At 41.1% G+C, this 27,634-nt stretch overlaps 1 protein-coding gene and 1 pseudogene across 1 annotated transcript in view; both read left to right on the forward strand.

Annotated features, from left to right (window-relative positions):
- The window catches only part of ADGRB3 (adhesion G protein-coupled receptor B3), an 844,067-nt gene that overhangs the window by 150,054 nt on the left and 666,379 nt on the right, over window positions 1–27,634 (forward strand). The window lies entirely within an intron of this gene.
- Window positions 2,840–3,496, forward strand: LOC136150656 (large ribosomal subunit protein uL16-like; annotated as a pseudogene).

Raw genomic sequence — 27,634 nt, forward strand, 5'->3', positions numbered from 1 at the left:
GGCTAATCTAATAATCAGATTGACATAGATGGATTAACGGGAGAAAACCAAATTTAATTTGTATAAATGTCGAGGCCCTATAGGTAAGGGAGCTAGGAAGTGATTGCATCAGGTTGTTGATATACCCTTTTAGACTAAGAATCAAGTATTTGTGAATATGTGATGAAACTAAGAGGTTTTGCTTGGGGTAGCAGATAAATGAAGAGGTAACACAGTTTGCTTAGACAGCTTTCCGGACCTTGAATCCCCTCTCTCTGTCAATAAGGATGCCCTCCGTCCACTGCCAAAGGTAGGGCACCTTCCCATGGGAAGTTTGTTCCTGCTCTCATGGAGACAAAGGAGGGCCAGAATGTTCTCTTTGTTCCAGCTGGATCTCCAGTAATCTTACTTCAAAATAATCAATATGCCACTTTGGCATATTTGGGGGCAGCCTGTCCTGAGACGTAGCACATGTAACCTTGGACAAGAGAGTCTGTATTAAAATATCATGCTTGGTGTATTTCAGAATCTCTGTCTCAAACTAAAACTGCTTTTTCTAGAGATAAAGCTGAATTTATTCTACAATACAGACAAAGCCTGTTTTATTGCATTTTTTAAATAATGTGTTTTTTACATGTTGAAGAAATCTTCACAACCCCTCATTTAGCAAGTCTGTCAGCACCGGTTTTCCAATAGCATCGTCTCAGTTTGCATCTTTGTTTCATATTGGTAATTCTCATATTTCCAACATTTTTATTATTGGTTATGGTGATCTGTGACCAGTGATTCTTGTTATTACGATGGTAATTGTTTTGGGGCATAACGAACTGTGCCCATGTAAGATGGTGAATTTAAATGATAAACATGTGTGTTCTGACTCCTCTACTATTTCCTGCCTTGCTCCCTGTCCTTGGGATACAACAATATTGAATTAGGACAATTAATTACCCTACAAGTGTTCAGTTGAAAGCAAGAAGCACTTTAAATCAAAAGCTAGAGATGATTCAGCTTCATGAGGAAGACGTGTCATAAGCCAAGACTGGCCAAGAGCAAGGCCTCTTGGGCCAAGCAGTTAGCCAAGTTTTGAACGTAAAGGAAAAGTCTTAAAGGAAATTAAAAGTGCAACCCTGGTGAACACACAAAGGATAAGAAAGCAAACTACCTTATTGCCGACATGGAGAAAGGTTTAGTGGTCTGGACAGAAGATCAAATCAGCTACAACATTCCCTTAAGCCTAATCCACAGCAAACTCTTTTTAATTCTATGAAGTCTAAGAGAACTGAGGAAGCTGCGAAAGAAAAGTCTGAAGCTAGCAGAAGTCGGTTTCCCAAGCTCAAGGAAGGAAGCCATCTCCATAACACAGAAGTGTAAGGTGAAACAGCAAGTCACCTAGGAGATCTAGCTAAGATCATAAATGGAGGTAGCAACCCTAAATGACAGATTATCAGTTTAGATGAAGCAGTCTTATATTGGAAGAAGATGCCATCCAGGACCTTCATGGAGGGAGAAGAGAAGACACTGCCTAGCTTCAAAGCTTCAAAGAACAGGCTGACTCTCTTGTTAGGGGCTAATGCAGCTGATATTTTAAGTTGAAGCCAGCATTCACTCACCAATTCTGAGAAATCTGGGACCCTTGAGAACTATGCTGAGTCTACTCTGCCTGAACTCTGTTAATGTAACAAGTCTTCATGACAACACATCTGTTTACAATGTGTATTACTGAATATTTTAAGGCCACTGCTGAGACCTACTGCCCAGGAAAAAAGATTCCTTTCAAAATATTGCTGCTCATTGACAATGTACCTGGTCCCCAAAGAGCTCCGATGGAGATGGATGAGAGGAAAGTTTTCATGCTTGGAAACACAACATCTATTCTATAGCCCATGGATCAAAGAGTCATTTTGACTTTCAGATTTTATTAAATAATGCATGTTTAAGGCTATGGCTACCTTAGACAATGATTCCTCTAATATATTTGGGTAAAATCAATTGAAAACATTCTGGAAAGGATTCACCATTCTAGATGCCATTAAAAAACATTTGTGACTCATAGGAAGAGGTCCAAATATCAACAGAGACGTAAGATTGATTTCAGTCCTCATGGATGACTGAAAGTTCCAAGCTTTGTGGAGGAAGTTGCTGCAGGTGTCATGGAAATGACAGAAAAAAACTAGAGTTAGAAGTGGAGTCTGAGGTTTTGACTGAATTGCTGCAATTTCATGGTAAAATTTTAACATTGGAGGAGTTGCTTCTTATGGATGAGAACAGAAAATGATTCCTGGTGGAAATGCTGTAAAGATTGCTGAAATGACAGCAAAGGATTTAGAATATTGCATCAATTTAGTTGATAAAGCATCACCAGGGTTTGAGAGGATTGACTTCAAGGAACTTCTCCTGTATGTAAAATGCTATCAAATAGCACTGCTTGCTACAGAGAAATCATTCTTGAAAGGAAAATATGTCACAAACTTCATCACTGTCTCAGTTTAAGGAATTGTTGCAGTCGCCCCACCCTTCAGCAGCCAACCACCCTGATTGGTCAGCAGTCATCAACCTCAGGGCAAGACCCTACACCAGCAACAAGATCGCAACTTGATGAAGGCTCAGATGATGGTTAGCATGTTTTAGCAATAAAATACTTTAACATCTGGGTTTGCACATTGTCTTTCAGACATAATGCACACTTAATAGATAACAGCATAGTGTAAGCCTAAGTTTTATATGCACTGGGAAACCAGAAATTCATTGTGATTCACATTATTGCAATATTCACTTATTGCAGCAGTGAGGAACGAAGCCCATGGTATCGCTAAGGTGTGCTTTTTCCATTCGGCATGTCGCTGGAGATCCGGGTGTCTCCATGGGCCGCCACCCCACCCGATGTTACCGGTATTGTAAGAACAAGTTTACCCAAAGTCCTGCTTCTGCCGAGGTGTCCCTGTTGCTGAAATCCTCATCTTCGACTTGGGGCATAAGAAGGCCGAAGTGGATGAGTTCCCACCCTGTGGCCCAGGGTGTCAGATGAGCATGAGAAGCTCTCCTCTGAAGCCTTGGAGGCTGCCCCTATCTGTGCCAACAAGTACATGGTAAAAAGTGGCGGCAAAGATGGTTTTCACATTCGAGAGTGGTTGGTTTCATCCGAGTGTGGCTCCAACCCTTCCATGTTACCCGCATCCGCAGGATGTTGTCTTGTGCTGGAGCTGATAGACTCCAGACAAATATGCTCAGTGTCTTTGGAAGGTCCCAGGGCACAGTGGCCAGGGTCCACACTGGCTGAGTGACAACGCCCGTCTGCACCAAGCTGCAGGACAAAGGGCGTGTGATCGAAGCCCTCCCTCAGGCCGAGTTCACGTTCCCGGGCCGCAAGGAGATCCACGTCTTCTGGGGATTTACTCAGTTTAATGCGCAGGAATTTGAAAACATAGTGGCAGAAAAGCTGCTCATCCCAGTTGGCTGTGGGGTCTAATATATCCCTAATCGTGGTCTTCTGGACAAATGGAGGGCCCTGCACTCATGAGAGCATCAGCGCTGTCCCCTCCTTCAACATGCTCACCAATAAATTCTATTTTCTGTCCAAAAAAAAAAAAAAAAAAAAAAAAAAAAAATATATATATATATATATATATATATATATAAAAGAATGGCAAGGAGAGATGAGAAAGCCTTCCTCAGCGATCAATGCAAAGAAATAGAGGAAAACAATAGAACGGGAAGACTAGAGATCTCCTCAAGGAAATTAGAGATACCAAGGGAATATTTTATGCAAAGATGGGTTCGATAAAGAACAGAAATGGTATGGACCTCACAGAAGCAGAAGATATTAAGAAGAGGGGGCAAGAACACACAGAAAAACTATACAAAAAAGATCTTCACGACCCAGATAATCACAATGGTGTGATCACTCACCTCGAGCCAGACATCCTGGAATGTGAAGTCAAGTGGGCTTTAGAAAGCATCACTATGAACAAAGCTAGTGGAAGTGATGGAATTCCAGTTGAGCTATTTCAAATCCTGAAAGATGATGCTGTGAAAATGTTGCACTCAATATGCCAGCAAATTTGGAAAACTCAGCAGTGTCCACAGGACTGGAAAAGGTCAGTTTTCATTCCAATCCCAAAGAAAGGTAATCCCAAAGAATGCTCAAACTACTGCACAATTGCACTCATCTCACATGCTAGTAAAGTAATGCTCAAAATTCTGTAAGCCAGACTTCAGCAATACGTGAACCGTGAACTTCCAGATGTTCAAGCTGGTTTTAGAAAAGGCAGAAGAACCAGAAATCAAATTGCCAACATCTGCTGGATCATCGTAAAAGCAAGAGAGTTCCAGTAAAACATCCATTTCTGCTTTATTGACTATGCCAAAACCTTTGACTGTGTGGATCACAATAAACTGTGGAAAATTCTGAAAGAGCTGGGAATACCAGACCACCTGACCTGCCTCTTGAGAAACCTGTATGCAGGTCAGGAAGCAACAGTTAGAACTGGACATGGACCAACAGACTGGTTCCAAATAGGAAAAGGAGTACATCAAGGCTGTATATTGTCACCCTGCTTATTTAACTTATATGCAGAGTACATCATGAGAAACGCTGGCTGGAGGAAGCACAAGCTGGAATCAAGATTGCCAGGAGAAATATCAATAACCTCAGATATGCAGATGACACCACCCTTATGGCAGAAAGTGTAGAGGAACTAAAAAGTCTCTTGATGAAAGTGAAAGAGGAGAGTGAAAAAGTTGACTTAAAGCTTAACATTCAGAAAACTAAGATCATGGCATCTGGTCCCATCACTTCTTGGGAAATAGATGAGGAAACTGTGGAAGCAGTGTCAGACTTTATTTTGGGGGGCTCCAAAATCACTGCAGATGGTGATTGCAGCCATGAAATTAAAAGATGCTTACTCCTTTGAAGGAAAGTTATGACCAATCTAGATAGCATATTAAAAAGCAGAGACATTACTTTGCCAACAAAGGTCCGTCTAGTCAAGGCTATGGTTTTTCCTGTGGTCATGTATGGATGTGAGAGTTGGACTATAAAGAAAGCTGAGTGCTGAAGAATTGATGCTTTTGAACTGTGGTGTTAGAGAAGACTCTCGAGAGTCCCTTGGACTGCAAGGAGATCCAACCAGTTCATCCTAAAGGAGATCAGTCCTGGGTGCTCATTTGAAGGACTGATGTTAAAGCAGAAAGTCCAATCCTTTGGCCACCTCATGCGAAGAGTTGACTCATTGGAAAAGACCCTGATGCTGGGAGTGATTGGGGGCAGGAGGAGAAAGGGATGACACAGGATGAGATGGCTCGATGGCATCACCAACTCGATGGACATGAGCTAGAGTAGAATCCGGGAGCTGGTGATGGACAGGGAGGCCTGGCGTGCTGCGATTCATGGAGTCGGAAAGAGTCAGACACGACTGAGCGACTGAACTGAACTGAACTGATACATCTAAGGTGTGCCTGTATAGAAGAATGAGTAAAAATTTACCAAATCGACAAGAAAAGGCAGACATTCCAAAAAGGCTTTCTTTATTGTGATATTTGCTTTATTGTGGTGGTCAAGAACTGAGCCTGCACTGAATCTCTATGTATGCCTTTATTTCAGTTTATTTCTTAGTGACTGTGTGTAAATCTCCTTTAGCTTAGAGAAGATGAAGAAGAAAGATCTGTATTCACTGTCAAAACTTAAAAAGCATTTATTCAAATAAAACATCTACAAAGCACAAATGTCGATTTTTTGTTCCTATTCTGATTGCAAGCCTTTGTTTGTAAAACAAATTCACTTGATATATGGCATAATTAAACTTATAAAAGACATTTCAATCTACATTAAGTACTCTAACATAGAGGTTCATAATACATTTGAAATATATTGATATGAATTTTGATCTGGTATAATCTCAGTTTATTGTTTTTGAAAGTATTAAATATTCAAAATTAAGTTCTAAATTTTATGAAAACAAATATCATAAAACAGTGTTTTTTTCTTACCGTGTTTAGGAAATGAAGTTCTGATAACAATATTTGAAATAGATTTTATTAAAGAAATTTAGAAGTATAGCTATCCATCAGGTAAGAAGTAATTTCTAAACTGTATGCATTCTCAGTCTGGTTGGGGGAAGCTGAGAATTCACCCTTGAGAAAATGCCTTAAATTTTTAATGACTTCCTATTGAAATTAACTGAAGCTCATTCATTAAAAATATGGCATGGCATTTCTTTGTGCATTCAGCAGTTTGAATTACTCTGGCTGTCTTCATTGTGAACAGACAACTACTGTCTTTATCATCCTAATAGAATGAGAAAAAGAAATCTGCATATTTTGTTTTCTGCTGTTTTATACACAAACCTCAGTAATTGGATTCTGAGACTTCATTCTCATTTTTATCCCAGGGCTCTTATTGATTCTTTGGCCAGTAAGACAGGCACTCTGGAAGGAATACATTAAGGGAACAGCAGCACTCACTGTCTGATAAGTGGTTGCCAGAATCACTGATATTGTAACTTTGGTGATGCATGCCTCTGTCTCAGTTCTAAGGTTGGGAGCGTGTAGACCCTCTTCTAATCACTCTATACGTTGTTATCTCTTGCCTTTTTGCCTCTCATTAGCATCTGCAATCTAGAATGTGTGCCAGGAAAACAAAAAGAGGAACTAAAATGTTGATAGAACAATTGGAAACTTTATATGTATATATTTTGCTTGATTCAAAATTGCTAACGCCATAGCCCCCAGCAATCTAGATGGAATAAGTAATTTTATTCTAAGAGAACCTGTTATTCAGATGGGCTGTTTGTAAACGACAGGGAAGACTCATGTTTTGCTCTTCCTGTTACTCAGACTTGCCCTCCTTTTTTTCAAAAAGAATTTTGTTTTGGTCATTATTCACCTTAGTTTCTCAGAATTAGTGAGCATGTATTTGAAGACTATTATAATGAAAATTCAGAAGACATTGGTTTATTTCTATGACATTGAACACATCAAATTTATGTAAATGGCTCAGAATTTTTAAAAATATGCAAAGAAATTTCTCCTCTATAAAATAAATAAATTCAAGTTTGCAAAATGCCATAATAACCTTGTGTAGATTATAATTCAAATAGTTTAAATTAGGGTTGAAGATGTTGAAAGAAATATGTATAATATGAAAGTATTAATTTTACCATTAGAGTAAGTGAGGCAATGAAGTTGATACGCTGAATTCTAAGAATCTAGTCACATAGAATGCCAAGTGGCTTTTTTAAAAAAAGGCCCTCAAAGGGAGCAGCTATTAATTCATTTTCTGGTTGATGAATATATGATATATATGAATATAATATGAGTATTTCATTAAAATTATTTTGAATTACAAATAACCCTGTCTTCATAAAATTATGAAACATCTTTAGAAAAGGAGTGAAATTTATTCACACCATTTTGAAACTATAATGTAACATTATTCTTTGGGTCTCATTTTTTTCTAACTAGAAAAGTACTTACCAAATTTCACCAACTTGTCAGTTGCTAATAAGAGAAAACTGAGTTCAGAGAAGTTGAGATGAGACGTAGGCCTAGTGCTGGAGCCCACGTGCTGTGACTCCTGAGGACGGGTGTGGGGTGGGGGCCTCGTGGGGAGATGGGTCTTTCCTGGAGGCAGAGATGCCCAGCTTCATATGCTTGACTCATTGCTTTTACACAGGGGACTTCATTCAGCAAACATTTTTGTACGACTTCCTCATTAGGCACTGGAAAGCTAATTGCTCCTGTCGGAGGTCATCTTACCATTTCTCTGCATATAGAGAGGTGACCGGTGTGGTGCGGATGGGACAGCACATTGCTTTCTCTTAGTCCACGGATGCCGAGTGAATGTTCTTTTACATTGATCAAGTGAAGAACACGGCCATGAGTAGAGTGTAATAAATTATCTTAAATATTTAACTTATACTTTTGCTGTGTAAACTTTTACTTTAATTAGTGAACTGTTTCAGTCTCCACATGTCAGATTTTGGTGACTTCAAAAACAGAATAAGCGGAGTGTGGAAAATATTTTTCCTTAAGGGATTGTAAAGTGAGCAGTCATAAAAATCAAATAACCAAGGTCTGTGTATGATTTGATTGAATTCACCATTTATTGAACATCTGTAATGTGCTAAGACCATGCTGAGTATTGAAGGATATAAATAAGACATGTGACTATGTTCAAATGTAGATTACATTCTAAACATTTATTTAAATCATTGGAATTAAAGATTTAAATAAATGATTCATTTAAAAAGATTTAACTCAAAAATGGTCTGTATAAAGGTCCATATAATCAAAGCTATGGTTCTTCCAGTGGTCATGTGTAGATGTAAAGCAGGCTGAGTTTTGAAGAATCTATACTTTTGAACTGTGGCGTTGCAGAAGACTCTTGAGAGTCCCTTGGACTGCAAGGAGATCCAACCAGTCCATCCTAAAGGAAATTGACCCTGAATATGCCTTGGAAGGACTGATGCTGAAGATGAAGCTCCAGTACTTTGGCCACCTGATGCAAAGAGCCGACTCATTGGAAAAGATCCCGATGCTGGGGAAGATAGAAGGCAGGAGGAGAAAGGGATGACAGAGGATGAGATGGTTGGATGGCATCACTGATTCAACGGACATGAGTTTTAGCAAGCTCTGGGAGATGGTGAAGGACAGGGAAGCCTGGCGTGCTGCAGCCCATAAGGTTGCAAAGAGTGGGACACAACTGAGCGACTGAACAACAACTCAAAAAATAAAGAGATTGGTCATATATTTAAAGGGATTTAAATACAGCAGCTATTGTATTTTAATGCCTCATGTGATAATAGCCATGTGCATCCATTCATCCAGAAAGTGTTGAGTACCTACACTGAGTCCGAGTTCTGAGAATACAACAATGAATGAAACACAGTCCCTGTGCTCAGGGAACTTACATTCTAACAAGAAGAGACAGATAAGGAGCAAGGAAACAGATGATTCATATCATGTAGTTTCCAGGGCCATGAAGAGGAATTTAACAGCAAAAGGAGTTGGAGATGGTGTGCTCTTGGTGTGCTTCGCCAGATAACATATGTAGCGGAGGGATCCCAAATCCCCTCAGCATCTGACTGGCAGGCAAGCGGCAGGTTGAAGCACAGAAAAAAATAAATGGAACTTGAAAGAGAAGAGGTTGTTTCACAGGCACCGTGGGTCAGACTGCATGGCATCCTGAGTGCTTGTGAGTGGAGTGTGGCCTTCCGAGGGCCTGGAAAGTCTTAACAGCTCTGCTTGGGCTCACTTCTGTTTATAAGCCGAGGGTTCCTGTGAGGAGAGCTGTACCAAGAAATGGAAAGTGTTCCACTTCGCTTTGTGGGAGAAATTAGAGTTGTGAAAGTCCACTGAGGTGGGTCAGGAGGGTGTGGTGACTCCCCGGGCAGTTTAGTAGTAAGGCCGTCACGGAGAGGGCTGAAACTGAAAGTCTGGCAGCTGGATGTGTCCTCAGCGGCACCGGAAGTGCTTCTGAGGTTTTGAACCTGAACACAGGAAGGACTTGTGAAGCTATCAAGGGACTTTTGGGAAGTGGACACCGGAGCAGGTTTCTGGAAACGTGGCAGATCATTTTCAATGCAGACTCGAGGTAATGATAAGGCTCTTAATTTGAGGTACGCAGGAATCTCATGCAATTATAGGCAATTATGCAATTTCTTATTTTTTAAGAAAGTGTGGAATTCAGGATGCAAATTTGGAATTGAAGATGCTCAGCATAAAAAGAAATAGCTGGGGCATGTGATTAAAAAAAAAGAACAAAAGCGCCAGTAATGAATTACCATACAAGTAATCAATTCTGAGAGAAGTTATTCTGTCAGTTACTCTAATGGGAAAAGCCAAGACATTTAAAATATTAGAATAAAACTAAGGCAACTCAGGATAATGTAGGCAAAGATGGCCTTATATTAGTTATTAATTGTAATTACAGGCAAGACATAAGTAGCTATTCGTAGCTTATTAAAATTTGCATAAATTGTCTCATTCTTTCCACAGTAGCAAGTTGTGGGTTCAGTATGACTTCTCATTTAACAGAGAAGGAAATTGAGGTTTGAAGAAATGGACCAATTTTCCCAAAGTTTCCCAGGTCATATGTGGCAGAGTTAAGACTTGTGCTCACACAGTTGATGTCATCCTAAACACTCCTAACTTCCTGAATTAGGACATATCAGCTAAACCAATACCGACCTGTCCAGTTCACAAACCTTGATAGAAACCAATATTAGTGCATAATGAGGTTGCTACTTTCACTGGTGTGTTCATTCATTCAACAAGCATTTGTTGAATACCCATGCATTGGGCAGTATACTAACTCTGGAGGTTTGAAAGCGTGTAAGATAGAAATTAATCCTTTCCTGGTCTGCTTGGTGTTCAGTGAGATGTTCAGAGGAGTAAACAGGCAGTTATAAGGACTGTGTGGTCAGTTGTTTCTTGGAAAGTCCATGGTGCTTGTGAGAACTCATGAATAACCTGGAGCCCAGATTCAGAGGGTCAGGGAAGATTTCTCATGGAAGGCAATGTTGTTATAGAGCCAAACTTGGGTCCACTCTCCCATGCACAATAAAGCCAGTCTACTGACACTGGGTTGTAGTGAAGAAAGTGTGGCATTTATTGCAGGCACCCAGCAAGGAGAACAGACAGCTAGTGCTCCAAATACCTGGATTCCCAGCTGGTCTTCCAGGAAGCATTTTAAAGGTCAGGTGGGGGAAGGGGTTGCAGGATATATATGATCCGCTCATGCCCAGTTGATGGTTGGTTGATGGTGAGGTAACAGAGTGGGGTCACAGGGGTTAACATCATCAGTCCTCAGGCTCTAACAGGTATGGAGGCTACATGCTCATGGTCAAGAAATTAAGTTATTATGTTTGGTGGGGGTCTTCACATTTGTAAAACTATTCAGAAGTGTGCACCAGATACTTATCTGTTTACTTGATAGAGAAGCTAAACCAGGAGTTATGGGCGAGGAGTCTGTCCTGGGAAGGCTCTGTGGGGTCCTGCTGGGTTAGACAGTATCTAACCAGTGTCTTGGACAGCTAAGACCAGAAGTGTGATGTAAGAGTTTGGTTTATTAAAGAAGCAGCAAGACGTAAAGATGGGAAGCCTAAGAGGGCTTAGGAACCTAAAGGGTTGGATGGTGAGCTGTCCACATGTGAACTCAAATAGATACGAAGGGAAGACAAAGTGGCACCTTGACACCTAAATGCCAGGTAAGTTTGTAAAACTGTATGTGATGGATTCTCTCTAAAGAGAACTGAATGATGTCTAATACATTTCAGGTTTTTGTTTAAGTCTGTGAAACCTATTTTTAAATTTTAACTTTTCCGGAAAATGACCTTGTATGAAATAAGGTATTCCTGAATACGTGAGGTGTCCCTGTGACACCTTGTATTATCATCTGCTGAGTCATAGGTCGTAAAAGAGGAAGAGAAGAAGGGTAGGGAACAGGATGAGAACTGGATTCAGAATTCTAATAATCTGTCTCTGTGTATTTTAATGCCCTTTTTAGGCAGACCAATGTTGAATCTCCTGCTTTGCCACATTTCCTTTTTCTTGTGGGGTGGGGGGGAGGGGTTCTGTAAAATCACTGAAGTTTTGATTGAACTTCCTTGGTGTCAGTATTCTCAGGACCCCATCCTGGAATAGGTGAATTTAGCTGTAACAACCTCAGATGGAATTAATTTCCCCCAATTTTGTGGTTATTTTGTAGCAGGTTTTAGGATGCTTTTTATTGCAGGAAAAGGATTATGGAGACAGGACATGCAGTGGAATGTGGCCTTTTTATGTTTATTGCTATTTTCTTTTCCAATGATTATTCTGTTCAGAAAAAAGGTCACGCTTCTAGGACACATTTGTTTCTCAGAAATGTTTCTGAAGATGTGAAATACAATAGGCATCCTGGGAATGTATCCCAATTGGCTCCCCAAATATGTTGTTTTGAAACATTTTTCACCCAAGTGAAAGTTACGACAGCAACATTTTATCAACACGTGTATTTATCATAGCAGTAAACACATTTCTAGCGGGAAACCTGTTCAGGATTCAACAAATATATTCCCGCCCCTAAGCAAAATCCTGCTCTATAAATATACCCTCATCTTGTAAGGTTTTGGGAAGAGGAGTTCTGGAAAGGAGCACTTTTTTTTTTTTTTTTTTTTTTGTAGGCAGGAGACATTTCAGTTTTTTAAGAGAGTAATTGGGCAGGAGACAGGGAGGTCTAGGGGATGGGAAAGAAAGGCTCATGACTAACACGGCCTTGCCTGTAAAGCAGGAATAAGAACCTTTCTTATGAGGATTAAATGAGATAAATCCCACAAACCCTTATTCATGCCTCTCACAAGCTAATTGCTCAGAGGGAAGAAAAAATGTTTTGTGGGTTTTGTTTTTTTTTGCCTGCCTTCATCCATTTAAGTTCCAGTCTGCAATTTCTAGTGGCTCCTGACATGGGATGGGGAAGGGAGTGAGGGAAGAGCAATGGGAGCAGAAAAGAGTGAGGACAGGGCGGGGCGTTCGTGCCTCTCTGCATGTGTGTGACCTGAGGGGACGGTACCCCGCTCCAGGGGCACCGTGAGGCCGACCCTGCACCTCACAGGCCGATTATGGGCCCGGCCGCCGCAGGCCCCTGGAGACGGCCACGGGTGTGCGGGCAGACCGTGCCTGCTTTCAGGAAGCCGCGGCGAGGGTAAGGCCGCGCCCGCGGTCCTCTGCGCACGTGTCCTCCGGACGGCGGCAGGAAGCCCCTAAGCCTCATCCTCATCCTCGGGCCCGAGATTAAACGACTTAGCGTGTATAAAGCACTCAGATCAGTTGCTGCCGTGAAGTGGGAACCGTTTCAAATAAAATAACAGCCACTGATCAAGGCTTCTGCCTGATGTCATACATGACGGCAAAGATAGCAAGGCTCCTTTCTGCGCGTCTCCTTGCTGCTTATCCACCCTGGTCACAGATGCCTCTCCTTGAGACACCGCTAATTATGACCTCAACTTGGGGAGCTTCCTCTTCTGTTAACCTCAGTTCGTTTTGAACTGAGGCACCCTGGCAGCCAAAATAATTTTTTTTCTTTTTTTCTTTCTTTTCCTTAAAAGGAACATCTAGCTGATTTATTATAAAAACATTTTATTCATATAGCATTTATTTAATGATAGATTTAGTTTAACTTTTTTTTTTTTTTAGTGGTGTGATAGGTAAGAATTTGGGAATCAGGGTGGGCTTGTGCTGTGTCTCTCCAGCATGACTGAGTCCCACACATGCTTATTTAGTACATGGCGAACTCAGGTTCAGATGTTGGGCCAAACACAGACTCTCTGTTACCTTGATAGCTTCTGCTTATCACATTCTCCCCACTTATTGGCCATTTCACTGCGAATAGTCCCTCAATTTTAATTGGATACAAAAAATAAGGAGGTGAGGGACTAAGAATTGCCACTTTATTCCTGGCCATAAAATCTAATAAGAACCTTAGTGCAAAAAGTCCTGGTACAAACAAAAATTGCTTTGCAAAATTAAGTCAGTGCTGCTCTTCTTAAGCCGCTACTACAAATAACTGAGAAGGGGTTACATGTAATGATTGTTGAAAATAGGCTATAGTTTCTCCTGCCTGGAGTGGCTGACAAATAGATGACAGATGGGAACACAGGGCATGGATGGAGTGGTTGACCTTTCTGGCTTCGTTTAAACCCTTGATTCCAGAATTTGAATGCATAGATTCACATGCATTTATTCAGAAATATGTGCACCCAGACTACTTTCTTCTAAATGCAGACTCCCACTCTTAAACATTGGAGAGAGAAAGAAGCCTGTTAACTGACATTTGCAATTTCAGGATGGCACCGTGTGGGAGAAGGAACTGCCAATCATTTCTGCCAACATCACTCTGGAGGGGAGTCTAAAGGAAGCTAGCTTGGTCCAATTAAAATAAGCAGTTATGAGTAATGGAAAGTAAACAAACCTAAGGAAAATGATACTGCCGATTATAATGGCGCCTCACAATGAAAGGCTGGAGTCTGTTGGGTATCGCCTTTGTTTCTAAAGCTATTCATCTACTTTGATTTTATTGAAGATTTGTATAGGAAATAATCAAAAAGAAATCATTAAGCTTCATTTCATAACTAAGTAAAACTCACAGTAGTGGAAAAATTAAAAGCTCTCTACAGAGCCTTAATTAGGTCAGTTTTCTACAGGGCCTTTGGGTTAGGAAAAATATATAAAATGTTACATTGTGACCCATTTAGCTACTTGATTATAGATAATCTTTCAAAAGAGCCTAGCAGACCTACATTTTCTTTTGTTAAGATTGAATCTTTAGTATGTGAAATTTGCTTTTGTGATATGATGTAATTCAATTGTCGTAAATGTAGGCTTTGATAAGCTCCATTTTTATGCCTTTCTGTATGTGCAGGGCAACTTGAACCATGTGCTGTAATGGTGCACAAAAGTGTGTGTTGTCCTCAAAAACATATTGGTAGAGTACTTTTCCCATTGCTCATAGACTTTGTGTTAAATTAATTACCTTTAATTCACTTGTGCAATGATGCAAATAACAAGTATCTGTAGAAATTAACATTTTGGTTGTTAATAACCTAAACAGAGAAATATGCCTGACTCAAAGTTCTGGGAGAAATATAAAAATACTTTTTCCAAACAATTTTCCTTCTCTAAATATGTCTACACTTGGATCCTACAAAATAAATATATATTAGGAAACAAAAGTACAAACTCATATTACCTACCACTGATAAACAAAATAAATAAGTAATCCATGATAAGAGGCATAAGATCAAGGGAAAAGTGTCTCTGGACATGTGAAAAATGGTGGCAAATGGCTACAAAAAAGAAACACAAGCTTCTTTCATACTGGAAAGCTGCTGGTGGGACCAAAAGAAATAGGAAACAATTAAATAATCTCTTCAGGAAGTAAGAAAATGACTAAAGATAAGCATGATATGTTAACATCGATCCACAGAAAAGATTTTGAACCATCTGTCATAGGGTTTTACAACTGACTTCAAGCTAAGAGTAGATGAAGATCCAGAAGAGTCATGCACAGAAATGGATAATAGTTTGCTTCAAAAATACCCAATTGGAAGCTGAGGCTAAACATTAATTTAGCTGGTATCCACAGCATCTTGAAAAATGCTATCTTGATAAACAGGGTAATGCCAGACCACCCGGATCCAGTCAGCTTAACACATCGTGAAAGCAACACACCCAGGGAGCCTGTTGGGTCCAGTGCCACATTCAGTTTCTGCAGGTAAAAGGCTACAAGCGTGAGCCTGCCCATTCTTATCTGTGGAGCTGGCCCTTTAGCCCGTCATGGTCATCACATCAGGCATTCTGAAGTAGATGCTATTTCATTAGCATCACTTACTGCCAGAGAGTGACACGGTCTTGGAGCAGAGCCAGGCTACTGGCACAGGAGATGTGTTAGATTCTGGACTGGATTTCCCAGGAATGGATGAGGACTGTCTTGTCTGGTCCTTGGTAAAGGTTGCTGTAAGAGACAGATGGAAAGGTTTCATACACCCATGTGGCTGGGTAAAACTAGATTTTTAAAGAATCCCTTTATCACCACAGAAAGACAATTCCTTGCTGCTTGCTCATATGTGTGCCGGCGTTCTAACATAGCACCATGCAATATGTCGTCATAACACTTTCCAAATGAAAAAGTTAAAGCAGTTTGTAGCTATGAAGCAGAGGTATATTTAGGATACTAACCAAATCCAGATAGTGACTGTAACCGCATACTTGAACATAGTCTATGTTTTGTGGGTTTTGTTTTCAACCTTGTGTCATGTACCAAAAGTTTAGGTTAGTCATCAAAATATTTTTAATTTGGGGAATTCGCATGGTTTGCTTTTGTATTTTTACCGAATAATTGTGATGAGTTTGTACAAAACACCTACACTTTGTTTTGTGCTGAACCAACGTGTATACTTGTTGGTATTTCCCATCACAGAAAATACCAGAATCGCATACTTCTGTATCCAAAATACAACCACCCCCACCCCCTTTTCCCTGATGCGGGACTGCCATCTGGTGGAACAGAGAAGGCACTTCTGGTTTGGACTTCGTCAAAACTGTGATCATGATCGCTCAGGTTTCCAAAGAAAGAAAGAGAAGTCGCTCAGTCTTTGTGACCCTGTGGACTGTAGCCCACCAGGCTTCTTCATCCATGGGATTTTCTAGGCAAGAATACTGAAGTGGGTTGCCATTTCCTTCTCCAGGGGATCTTCCTGACCCAGGGATCGAACCCTGATCTCCCACATTGTAGGCAGACGCTTTACCGTCTGAACCACCAGGGAAGTCCTAGGGACTGGCATAAAAAATGGGAGGCTTCTAATGTAGATGAGCCTGCAGTGAAGCAAGGAGAAGTGGTACAGATGAGAGCCGCTGAAACTACCTCTAAGGGCTTCAGTGGTTAGGGTTGGGGAGGTGGGGACAGGTGAGAAGAGATCACATGCTCAATTTTACTGTCAAGACTTTTAACTTTTTTTCTATATTGATCCACACATGGTGCATGTGTATACACATTATATCTGTGTTTCTGTGTTCGACAAGGCAAAGGCAATCCCAGTGGAAACAAAGTGTGTTTAAAGCTAGACAGAGCAAAGTTACCTCCCCCGTTTCCCTTCCCACAAACATGCCCCCCCATCAAGGCCCACTCCCTGGAATCCCCACGCTGGCCATGTGATGCTGCCGGAGCAGTAGGGGGTCTCTGAAGCCGTGGCGGGTTCCCTTCTTGATGTGCATCCCGTTGACTCTCAGGGATGATGTGGAAATTGCACAAGAATTGACCGGCACCCGGTGGAGGGCCGGGGCGGGAGTCCTCGCCAGCTCGTGGCGCACCTGATCTCCCACTAAAATCAGGATTGCTCATCAGAGGGGAGAAAGCGGAGACAGGGCCCCGGCACTTCTGAATAACCGGTCTACCTGTGACTGCCTAGTTTTCAGGAAGCAAAAGGCATCTTGCGTGCCAAGCACTGTACCAAATACACCTGAGCTAATCACAGATGTTAAACATAGAGGACTTGAGGTAAGAAAGTTTCTGGCCAGACGGCAGCAATGATGCTGGATGTGGTGAACCCTCTGCAGCTCTGCATCTGAGGAAGGGGATGAGAGGGAAACTGCTGGCTTCTCACTCTCCCTGCTTCTTGCCCAAGCTGTGCTGTGTGGGAAAGCAACAATTTGGAAGGAGATAAAGCCCCAGGACAGACACTTTCATATCCTGTAGAACAGTTTTCCTGACGAGTACGTTTGTTTCTTTGAAAGTAATGTCTCTGAGGTTGAAGGGTTTCATTGTACAAAGAAAAGGACGCTGTAGGTTTTTCATCTGGAGGAAAGTCAGGATGGTTGTAAGAAATCACATAACTGTTCCCCATCAGAGCCGGGCTCTAAGCATCCTTCCGAGAGACTGTGGGCATCTCTGGACCCAGGGTGGACCCTCCCTAAGAGCCTGTCCCCAAACATCCTCATGGTTGAGAATGGAGTGGTGCTATTTGTCCAGATGTTTTCTTTTCCTAGTCCTCAAACAAACCTTCCATATGAACCAAGAGGTAAATATCACTGGGAAATGGTCAGAACCTCACATTTGACTGACAGGTTCGTGGTCTGTCTGACATTTTGAGAAGTGAGTTAGGGTATTTGGCAACTAGTTGTCCTTGGTTGTTCCTGGGGGAAGTGAGTAAACTTCAAACACAGGAGTTTAAATTACTTGAACCCCATGACCATCTGAAAGATGGTTCATTAAAGAAGGTAGGACGTCTCCCGAATGATAAAAGACCTAAGAAGGAAAATGTGACAAAGTACCATGCTTAATGACTTGATGGTATGTGTTTGTGGAGTGATTCAAAAAACGCATAAGTACCTCTGTTGTGTAGCAGAGTAAGAACTGTATTTCTAATTTCATCCAGAATCCCTTTAAGGCTGCAAATTTTGCACTTCAAATTTTAATGGATTTTTTCCTTGTGTGATACATTCCTCTTGGCATACGAAGAACCTTAAAGAAAATTATTTTGAATTAAATAGTTTTAGTTTTGCAAGAAGCTTTAAAAATAGTACAGAGTTCCAAGCTCCTTTAGTGATGACATCTTATAGAATCAGAATATATTACGAAAACAAGGACAGTGACATTAGTACACTACCATTAACTACAGACTTCATTTAAATTTCCTAAGTATGCAGTTTAAAAAACATTATTTAGCATGTCTTAATGATCGTTTTTTAAACTATTTTATTGTGTTTCAGATAGCTGCTTAAACTAATACACCTTAGTTCAGAACTCAAAACTTTGCTTGAAAACTGGACTTCCTAAGCAAATCTTTCCTATCTGCATTTATGTTTTGCCTTTGTTTTTGTGTTGTTCTCAAATAAGCAGATACTGTAATCTGACATTGCCTGAATTCTTGTGAAGTTTAATGAGATTGCTCATCTGCAAAATTAAGACTTGGAGCAAATCTCTAAGGTGGCGGTCTTCCAAATAATTCCTTGTCTTCCGCAAAACCATGATTGTCACTGTTTCTATCAGTGTCTTCTGACTTATGAGCTCATAGGAGTCCTGCTATGCCAAATGCAGTTATCTCTTGGACTTCGTCCTCCTCTTTATTCAACTGTGCAAATTACAAGCATGATGTCATTGGAAGCCATCAGTATCATTTGGAACATTGCCGCTGTAGATCAGTGAAGCTAAGCTTGTCCTTTGCAACTGAAAATATTAAGAGCAAAATGTTACATTTGTGCAACGATTGATAGTTTCAAAATACTGTCATGGGCAGCTTTTTCCTGGATCCCACACAAGGACCTTGTGAAATAGGCTGAGTAAATGTTTTATTATTTCCACTTAAGCTTTGTGGGCCCCTGAGACTAAATATCAGATCCATTCAGGGAAAAAAAAAAACAAAACCTGGGTTCAGCCAGGAAGAAATATTTGCGCCAGATAAATCAATAGAGGAAATTTAATATGGAGCATTTAAAATAGGATGGCTAAAATTAGATGGAAGAGCAACAAGAACAAGGAGGGGAAAGTGAAGCAAACAGGTTGGCAAGCACCAGACACTGTCTGCCTTCCCTGCAGGGGTGAAAAGCCGAGATGGGGGGACTGGTCCCAGGATCCAGAGGCACTTTGTTGAACCGGTGCCTCCCGCCAGCCAGGATTGCTGCTGCGCTCAGTCGTTCCATTGTGTCCGAATCTTTGTGGATCCCACGGACTGTAGCCCGCTAGGCTCCTCTGTTCATGGAATTTTTCAGGCAAGAATGCTGGAGTAGGTTGCCATCTCCTACCCCAGGGGATCTTCCCGACCCGAGGATGGAACCCGTATCTCCCTCCACCAGCAGGTGGATTCTTTCCCACTGCAGCACCCAGGAAGCTCAAGCTTAGTCAAAGCCTAAAGGCTGATGAGAAAGGGAAATGGAGTTTCACACCCACAGGGGCTCTAAGCGGAAGAAAGGAAGTGTGGGGAGCTGATCTCAGAGCAAATGGGCCAAATAGTGTTGGGCAGGTGTACTCATTTGTAAACAGAAATACCACGTGTTGGCATGTTGCTCAGCGTGAAGGTCAGCAGTGAAGCGCACGTTCTCTCTGCAGGGGAGAAATGGATCTGTTTTGTAAGGGAGGGGGCATCGTATAAACAGTGACCATCCTTATTCCTGCTGCCCACTCATATTTACTACCCAGTTAAATCCACTGAGTAGCACTTTTGTGCCAGGAATGATCATAAACTGCTGAAATGCAGTTCCTCGTTTAACCCTTTGAGTTGTTCCCATTTTACCGATGACGAGACTGAGGCTTTCAGAGGTCAGATGCATTACTGAGGGTCGCAAGGCTGCATAGCCGAGATTCTGACCCAGACCTTCTGAACGTAAAATCCATGCTCCTTGCCATACGCTACATCGCCTCCTTAAGTATGATAAAGTCAATTTCTAGGATTTTGTCTATGTTCAAGGTATAGGGTAGGTGTCAAAGAATAAGTGACCAGTTTGTCCCAGGGGGCAGGGGAGACTTCAGAGGAGGCAGTGAACTCAAGTTGAACTTGGAGGGTTTCTCCAGGGGTGCCAAGAGGCAGGGGCAGTCAGAGGCAGGGAGGGATGTCAGCCCCTGGCCCACTTTGCTTTAGATCTCCCCTGCCTGCGGTTAGGCAGCTGTTATGACATGTTCATGTAATACTCAGTCATTGTTCTGGCACTGGGTGAATGTCGGAGGAAATCCTGGAAAGACAGACTTGAGCCTAAGTGTTACTCTAGTCAAGTAGAAATGCCACCAGCTTCATCTGGCCACTGACCGATCTTTCCTCTCAATCACTGGAAATAGATGTTCTTGATAAGATCTTGGTGATATTTGAATAGGCTTCTGCTAAGTGCTTGGTTGGGCTCTTTATTAGCTTTGTTCAAAATTGAATTATCCCTCATTATTCTGTTATAATTATGCCATGTATTTATTTAAAGAAATTAGATTTCCATATAATTCCTCCAATTTTTCTGGGTATTGATTTCCTTTTATATCCACATACACATTTATTACTTCTCAGTAATGGACTTTGTGATGGATTTAATTTTTTTTCCTTTGGCAATCGTCTACATCTCAGAAATGTCACTTGTCAAGGATATCAATTTCTTCAGCAAATAGAAAGCTATTGAATACTTTTATATGAGCTTTAAACTTAGTTTCACCTGGTTTCCATTATGTTGCAAGGTGCTTTAGAGGTAGAAATGCATTTTTGGCCTACTCACTACCACATGAGAAAAATGGTTTTCCTAGCTGCTTTGATTTACTTCCTTGTAGGCACTCATTTGAGTTATACATTATCTGTGTTATAATGTAGGCAGCTTCATATCAGCAAAGCAGAGAGAATTCTTAGTATTGAAATAGTGAATGTCCTTTTCTTGTTTTTTTTTTTTTCTTCACAGAGTTTAATAGTGTCCATTTTTTTTTGTTTGAATGTCAAAGTTCTCTAGATATTAATAGCTGCCACATACTGTGATTGAAGTTGTTTGGGTGAGTAGAGAAGGGAAGTGGCTGGACTTAATTATGGTCAATAACCACAGCTGGGAGGGGTGCAAGACATTCTGATTCTCTTATACCTTCATCGGCACTATTTATTTAGTGAAATAGTTCAGTATTAATGAGCTTATATTGGAATTGACTTGGCTGAGACATTAAAGAATCTGCCTGCAGTGCCAGGAACCTGGTTTTGATTCCTTGTTCAGGAAAATCCCCTGGAGAAGGGAATGGCTACCCAAACAGTGTTCATGCCTGGAGAATCCATGGACAGAGGAGCCTACAGTCCATGGAGTTGCAAAGAGTGGGACATGTCTGAGCAGCTAACTCTTTCCCTTTTAATGCCTGGTAAAAGGAAAAAAACATGGATCCTTAAAGGACAACTTAATCTCTGCTATGTAAGTTTCCTTGGTAATAGCTTCATCTAATGTTCAATAGGCTTTACTGCAAGGAAAGAGTTAAAATTGTCAGTATCATGATTCTAAAATGAACTTTCATTTCTGTCTTTTCCACACTGTATTCGTATGCATATATATTCATGGAGTGATTCATGGCTGTGCAGGTGACAATTAGAAAGTGTTGATTTAAAAAGTAAAAAATCTGTGTGTACAAATTATAAATATATGCAATATGGGCATGATGAATATGTACAATCTAAAATACAAAGAAAGCTAGTTGATGCTTTTTATTCCGTTGTTTGCTGTTGTTTCTATGGAAATTGACTATTTCGGAGAATTTAATTTTCCACTGGGAAGACTGAATGCCATGTAGTATCGGCAAATAATCTGAGTTAGAAGAAGAGCTTGCTGACTTTAAATGAGGAAACTGTGCCTTGTTTTCCACATAAGCAAGACTGTGATCACATTTATCACCTAAAATGGCTTTTTTTTTTTAAGGTAAATACATTTTTTATATATTTTAAAAATGTGAGAGTATGATGAACAAAGTATTCAAGCTACATTTTGGATTTTTTTTTAATAGCTTCAGTTCCGTTCACTTTAGTCACTCAGTCGTGTCTGACTCTTTGTGACCCCATGGACTGCAGCATGGCAGGCCTCCCTGTCCATCACCAACTCCTGGAGCTTACTCAAACTCATGTCCATCGAGTCGGTGACACCATCCAGCCATCTCATCCTCTCTCGTCCCCTTCTCCTCCTGCCTTCAATCTTTCCCAGCATCAGGGTCTTTTCAAATGAGTCAGCTCTTCATATCAGGTGGCCAAAGGATTGGAGTTTCAGCTTCATCATCAGTCCTTCCAATGAATTGGAAGGACTGATTTCCTTTAGGATGGACTGGTTGGCTCTCCTTGCTGTCCAAGGGACTCTCAAGAGTCTTCTCCAACACCACAGTTCAAAAGCATCAATTCTTTGGTGCTCAGCTTTCTTTATAGTCCAACTCTCACATCCATACATGACTACTGGAAAAATCATAGCCTTGACTAGATGTACCTTTATTGGCAATGTAATGTCTCTGCTTTTTAATATGCTGTCTAGGTTGGTCATAACTTTTCTCCCAAGGTGTAAGTGTCTTTTAATTTCACGGCTGCAATCACCATCTGCAGTGATCTTGGAGCCCAGAAAAATAAAGTCAGCCGTTGTTTCCACTGTTTCCCCATCTATTTGCCATGACGTGATGGGACCGAATGCCATGATCTTTGTTTTCTGAATGTTGAGCTTTAAGCCAACTTTTTCACTCTCCTCTTTCATTTTCATCAAGAGACTCTTTAGTTCTTCTTTACTTTCTGACATAAGGGTGGTGTCATCTGCATATCTGAGATTATTGATATTTCTCCTGGTAATCTTGATTCCAGCTTGTGCTTCATCCAGCCCAGGGTTTCTCATGATGTACTCTGCATATAAATTAAATAATAAGGGTGACAATATACAACCTTGACATACTCCTTTTCCTGTTTGGAATCTGTCTGTTGCTCCATGTCCAGTTCTAACTGTTGCTACCTGACTTGGATACAGATTTCTAAAGAGGCAGATCAGATGGTCTGGTATTCCCATCTATTTCAGAATTTTCCACAATTTATTGTGATCTACACAGTCAAAGGCTTTGGCATAGTCAATAAAGCATAAATAGATGTTTCTCTGGAATTCTCTTACTTTTTCAATGATCCAATGAATGTTGGAATTTGACATCTGGTTCCTCTGCCTTTTCTAAAACCAGCTTGAACATCTGGAAGTTCACGGTTCACGTATTGTTGGAGACTGGCTTGGAGAATTTTGAGCATTACTTTATTAGCGTGTGAGATGAGTGCAACTGTGTGGTAGTTAGAACATTCTTTGTCATTGCCTTTCTTTAGGATTGGAATGAAAACTGACCTTTACCAGTCCTGTGGCCACTGCTGAGTTTTCCAAATTTGCTGGCATATTGAGTGCAGCACTTTCAAAGCATCATCTTTCAGGATTTGAAATAGCTCCACTGGGATTCCATCACCTCCACTAGCTTTGTTCATAGTGATGCTTCCTAAGGCCCACTTGACTTCACTCTCCAGGATGTCTGGCTCTAGGTGAATGATCACACCATCGTGATTATCTGGGTTGTGAATATCTTTTTTGTATAGTTCTTCTGTGTGTTCTTGCCACCTCTTCTTAATATCTTCATCTTCTGTTAGGTCCATACCATTTTTGTCCTATATTGTGCCCATCTTTGCATGAAATATTTCCTTGATATCTAATTTTCTTGAAGAGATCTCTAGTCTTTCCCATTCTATTGTTTTCCTCTATTTCTTTGCACTGATCACTGAGGAAGGCTTTCTTAATTCTCCTTGCTATTCTTTGGAACTCTGCATTCAAATGGGTATATCTTTCCTTTTCTCCTTTGCTTTTTGCTTCTCTTCTTTTCACAGATATTTATAACACCTCCTCAGACAGCCATTTTGCTTTTTTGCATTTCTTTTTCTTGGGTTTAAACCAGGTCAATTAGAAGTTACTTAAATGTGACAATATAAGCCAAGGGTATTATAATAATGTTTGTCAGCAAATCCAAGTTATGGTTTGGAAAGCCAGAAAGACAAGTTCTAGGAATGAAATCAGAGTCCAAAGTCTGAAAAGTCAACGAAAAAGGACTGGAAAAGTGGTCCACTGAAGCAGGGCCAGTATAACCTCTAGCTTGGCCAGAGATAGAACCTGTGTTATGAAAGAATTTGGTCTCTAGATCCATCAGGTCCCTGCAAATACTGTTGTACAGAGTAAAGGAAACCAGAAAGAGAAAAGCAAATGTCATATATTAATGTGTATATGTGAAATCTAGAAAAATGGCATAGGTGACCCCATTCACAAAGCAAAAATGGAGACCATGCATATGGACACCAAAGAGGGAAGGGGGAGGCATAAGCTGGGGGAGCGGGGCTGACTCATGTACATTGCTTGATATAAAATAGAAAACTGCTAAGGACCTGCTGTAGAGCACGCGGGAAGCACTCAATGCTCACTGGTGACTTAGATGGGAAGAAAATCTGAAAAAGAAGGCATCTATGTACACGTATAAATGATTCACTTTACTGTACAGTAGATGCTAGCACAGCCTTGGCTCAGACAGTAGAGCAACTGCACTCCAATTTTAAGAGAAGAGAGAATTTGGTAGAAAGATGAACATTGGTTTCCTACTTTACTACCTCTAGACTCTAGAGTCTTGAGTAGAAGTGCTATATGTAGTATTCTGAAGTTTGAGTAAACATTAGTTTACTAAAAAAGCTTTTAAGGTAGGCATATTTGTGAGAACCAGTGACTTTGTTCCATACTCTATAATAACACCTTGGCTATTGGTGTTTTTTTTAAATTAACTAATTTATTTTAATTGGAGGCTAATTACTTTACAGTATTGTGGTGGTTTTTGCCATACATTGACATGAATCTGCCATGGGTGTACATGTGTTCCCCATCCTGAATCCCCCTCCCTCCTCCCTCACCATCCCATCCCTCTGCGTCATCCCAGTGCACCAACCCTGAGCACCCTGCCTCATGCATCGAACCTGGACTAGCGATCTGTTTCACATATGATAATATACATGTTTCAATGCTACTTTCTCAAATCATCCCACCCTCGTCCTCTCCCACAGAGTCCAAAAGACTGTTCTATACATCTGGGTCTCTTTTGCTCTCTCGCATACAGGGTCACTGTTACCATCTTTCTAAATTCCATATATGTGTGTTAGTATACTGTATTGGTGTCTTTCTTTCTGACTTACTCTGTATAATAGGCTCCAGTTTCATCCACCTCATTAGAACGGGCTCAAATGAATTCTTTTTAATGACTGAGTAATATTCCATGGTGTATATGTACCACAGCTTCCTTATCCATTCGTCTGCCGATGGGCATCTAGGTTGCTTCCATGTCCTGGCTATTATAAACAGTGCTGCAATGAACGTTAGGGTGCACGTGTCTCTTTCAGATCTGGTTTCCTCAGTGTGTATGCCCAGCAGTGGGATTGCTGGGTCATATGGCAGTTCTATTTCCAGTTTTTTAGGGAATCTCCACACTGTTCTCCATAGTGGCTTAACCAGTTTGCATTCCCACCAACAGTGTAAGAGGGTTCCCTTTTCTCCGCACCCTCTCCAGCATTTATTGCTTGTAGACTTTCTGACAGCAGCCATCCTGACCCGCGTGGGATGGTGCCTCACTGTGGTTCTGATTTGCATTTCTCTGATCATGAGTGATGTAGAGCATCTTTTCATGTGCTTGTTAGCCATCTTGTGTCCTCTTTGGAGAAATGTGCTAATTGGCTGTGAATCTGTCTGTCCCCTTCTCCTCCTTTCTTCCCAAGAGAAGGGAGTGGACTTTGGCTCCCCTCATGGTCCTTACAGTGGCCAGTGTCGCCCCTGTCCTGGGAGCTAGGATGTCCGGGCTTGCCGCAGGGCCCTCGTTGCTAAGTTACAGTAAGTGCCCAGTCTCTGTTTAGTGGTACTGGAACCTGGGTAACCGTTGGTTTTCTTTCTCTGTGAGTTGCACAGTGACGCTGTCCATAGTTCTGATACCCAGGGTGGGCGCTGTCCACCCTCCCATCTGAACTCTCCCATGTCTGTATCTGTGATGTACTGGTGGCTTCCTTTGTTCTGCACAATCAACGTTTCCTGTCACCGTTTAAACCCCCTCAGCAGAAGCATTTACTGTAAACCTGTCTCACGTTGAGCAGAAACAATGACACTTACATTCTGATGACACGTATTCCATCAACAATAAACATCTCTTCCCTGTGTCCCCACCCTTCCCCCTTGCGATAGCTGAGATGTATCCCAGGTGAAGCATCTCTGCTTCCTGTTCGGCTGTATGCCTCCTTGTTATTTAGGAGCTAAGTGGGCCACGTGAAGCTGCAAGACCGGGATGAGGGAAGCAGAAGGAAGCGATGCCATCATGTAATCCGTGATGGGGCCCTGTTGGGTCTTACCCTGGCTGATGGCTGCAGTCCTGCTCCAGGTACACTTTTCCCTGCCTTATTAAGAAGAGTACTTATCACTCGGACAGAGTGCTCACATTCAGAGAGCTGAGCAGAGGCCTGGGCTCCCGCTTCCTGACAAGATCACTACCCACAGGCCGAGGAGACCCAGGAAAGAAACCCTTGGCCAATGTAGTCATTTACCTCCAGGTAATGTGTTTATTCCTGGTCATTTTAGATAGTGACTGCTTTTTTTACTTTATTTTTCCACCTCATTTTTCATGATCAAGCATTTGAAATTATTTCTGGTAAATTTTTCCATGGAAAAAAATTGGCTTTGTGATTCAATTCAGTTTGGGATCCTTGATAAACCTAAAAGAAAATCTCACGGGCACACAGCTGTGATAGGACAGAGGGAGACGGTAGGAGCCTGCTTAGTGGGTCTTCCAAGCTCTTACTGCCCCGCATCCCAGCCCTATAGGAGGTTAGGGTTTTGATCTTTAAAATTTGCTGCCTGTTATAATTCTAGCAATACATTCAGTGTTTTGCCAAGTAAAATTCGTCTGTATCTTTTTATATTCTCTGTGTGTGTGTCTATTTTTATGTACTACAATTGACCCCTGAACATCATGGGTTTGGACTACATGGGTCCACTTATAAGTGGATTTTTTTTTAATAGCAAAGACAGCAGTGCTACACAGGGTTGATTGAGTGCTGGGATGTGTAACCGTGGATACGGAGGAACCACGTATATGGAGGGCTGACTATATTTATACTCAGATTTTTTGGCTGCATGAAAGATGAGCATCACTAACTGCAGTGTTGTTCAAGGGTCAACTGTATTTACAACCATAGGTTGTTCCTTTATCTCCATAGTCCAGTATGAATTGCTTTCTTAGCTCTATGCATGAGTTTATTCTTAGGACAGTCATAATTTTCTTCAAGGTTATACTCTGTCCTTTAAAATTTAATTGGCTACAAATATCACCCTTTTACCAACCAGTTTGTATTAGTTACAGTCTCATTCATCATTGAAAACAATCTTTCATATTTTAAATCTGGAAACTGTTTGAATTTAGTATGTTATTTACCACCTCTGCATCCAGGACAGAGTGAATTTTTCCACCTCTGCTTTCTCAAGATGCATGTAAACCTGTGTCATTAGGACTCTTAAAAATCACTTGCACAGTATGGGAATTGTATGTGAGAAGCAGTATTTCAGCTCAAATATCCTGTTTTTTACTTTATACAATATAACCAATCCAACATTGGAGGTCCTCCATGGTAAAAAT

Source organism: Muntiacus reevesi, chromosome 19 (genome assembly GCF_963930625.1).
Source record: "Muntiacus reevesi chromosome 19, mMunRee1.1, whole genome shotgun sequence".
NCBI lineage: Eukaryota > Metazoa > Chordata > Mammalia > Artiodactyla > Cervidae > Muntiacus > Muntiacus reevesi.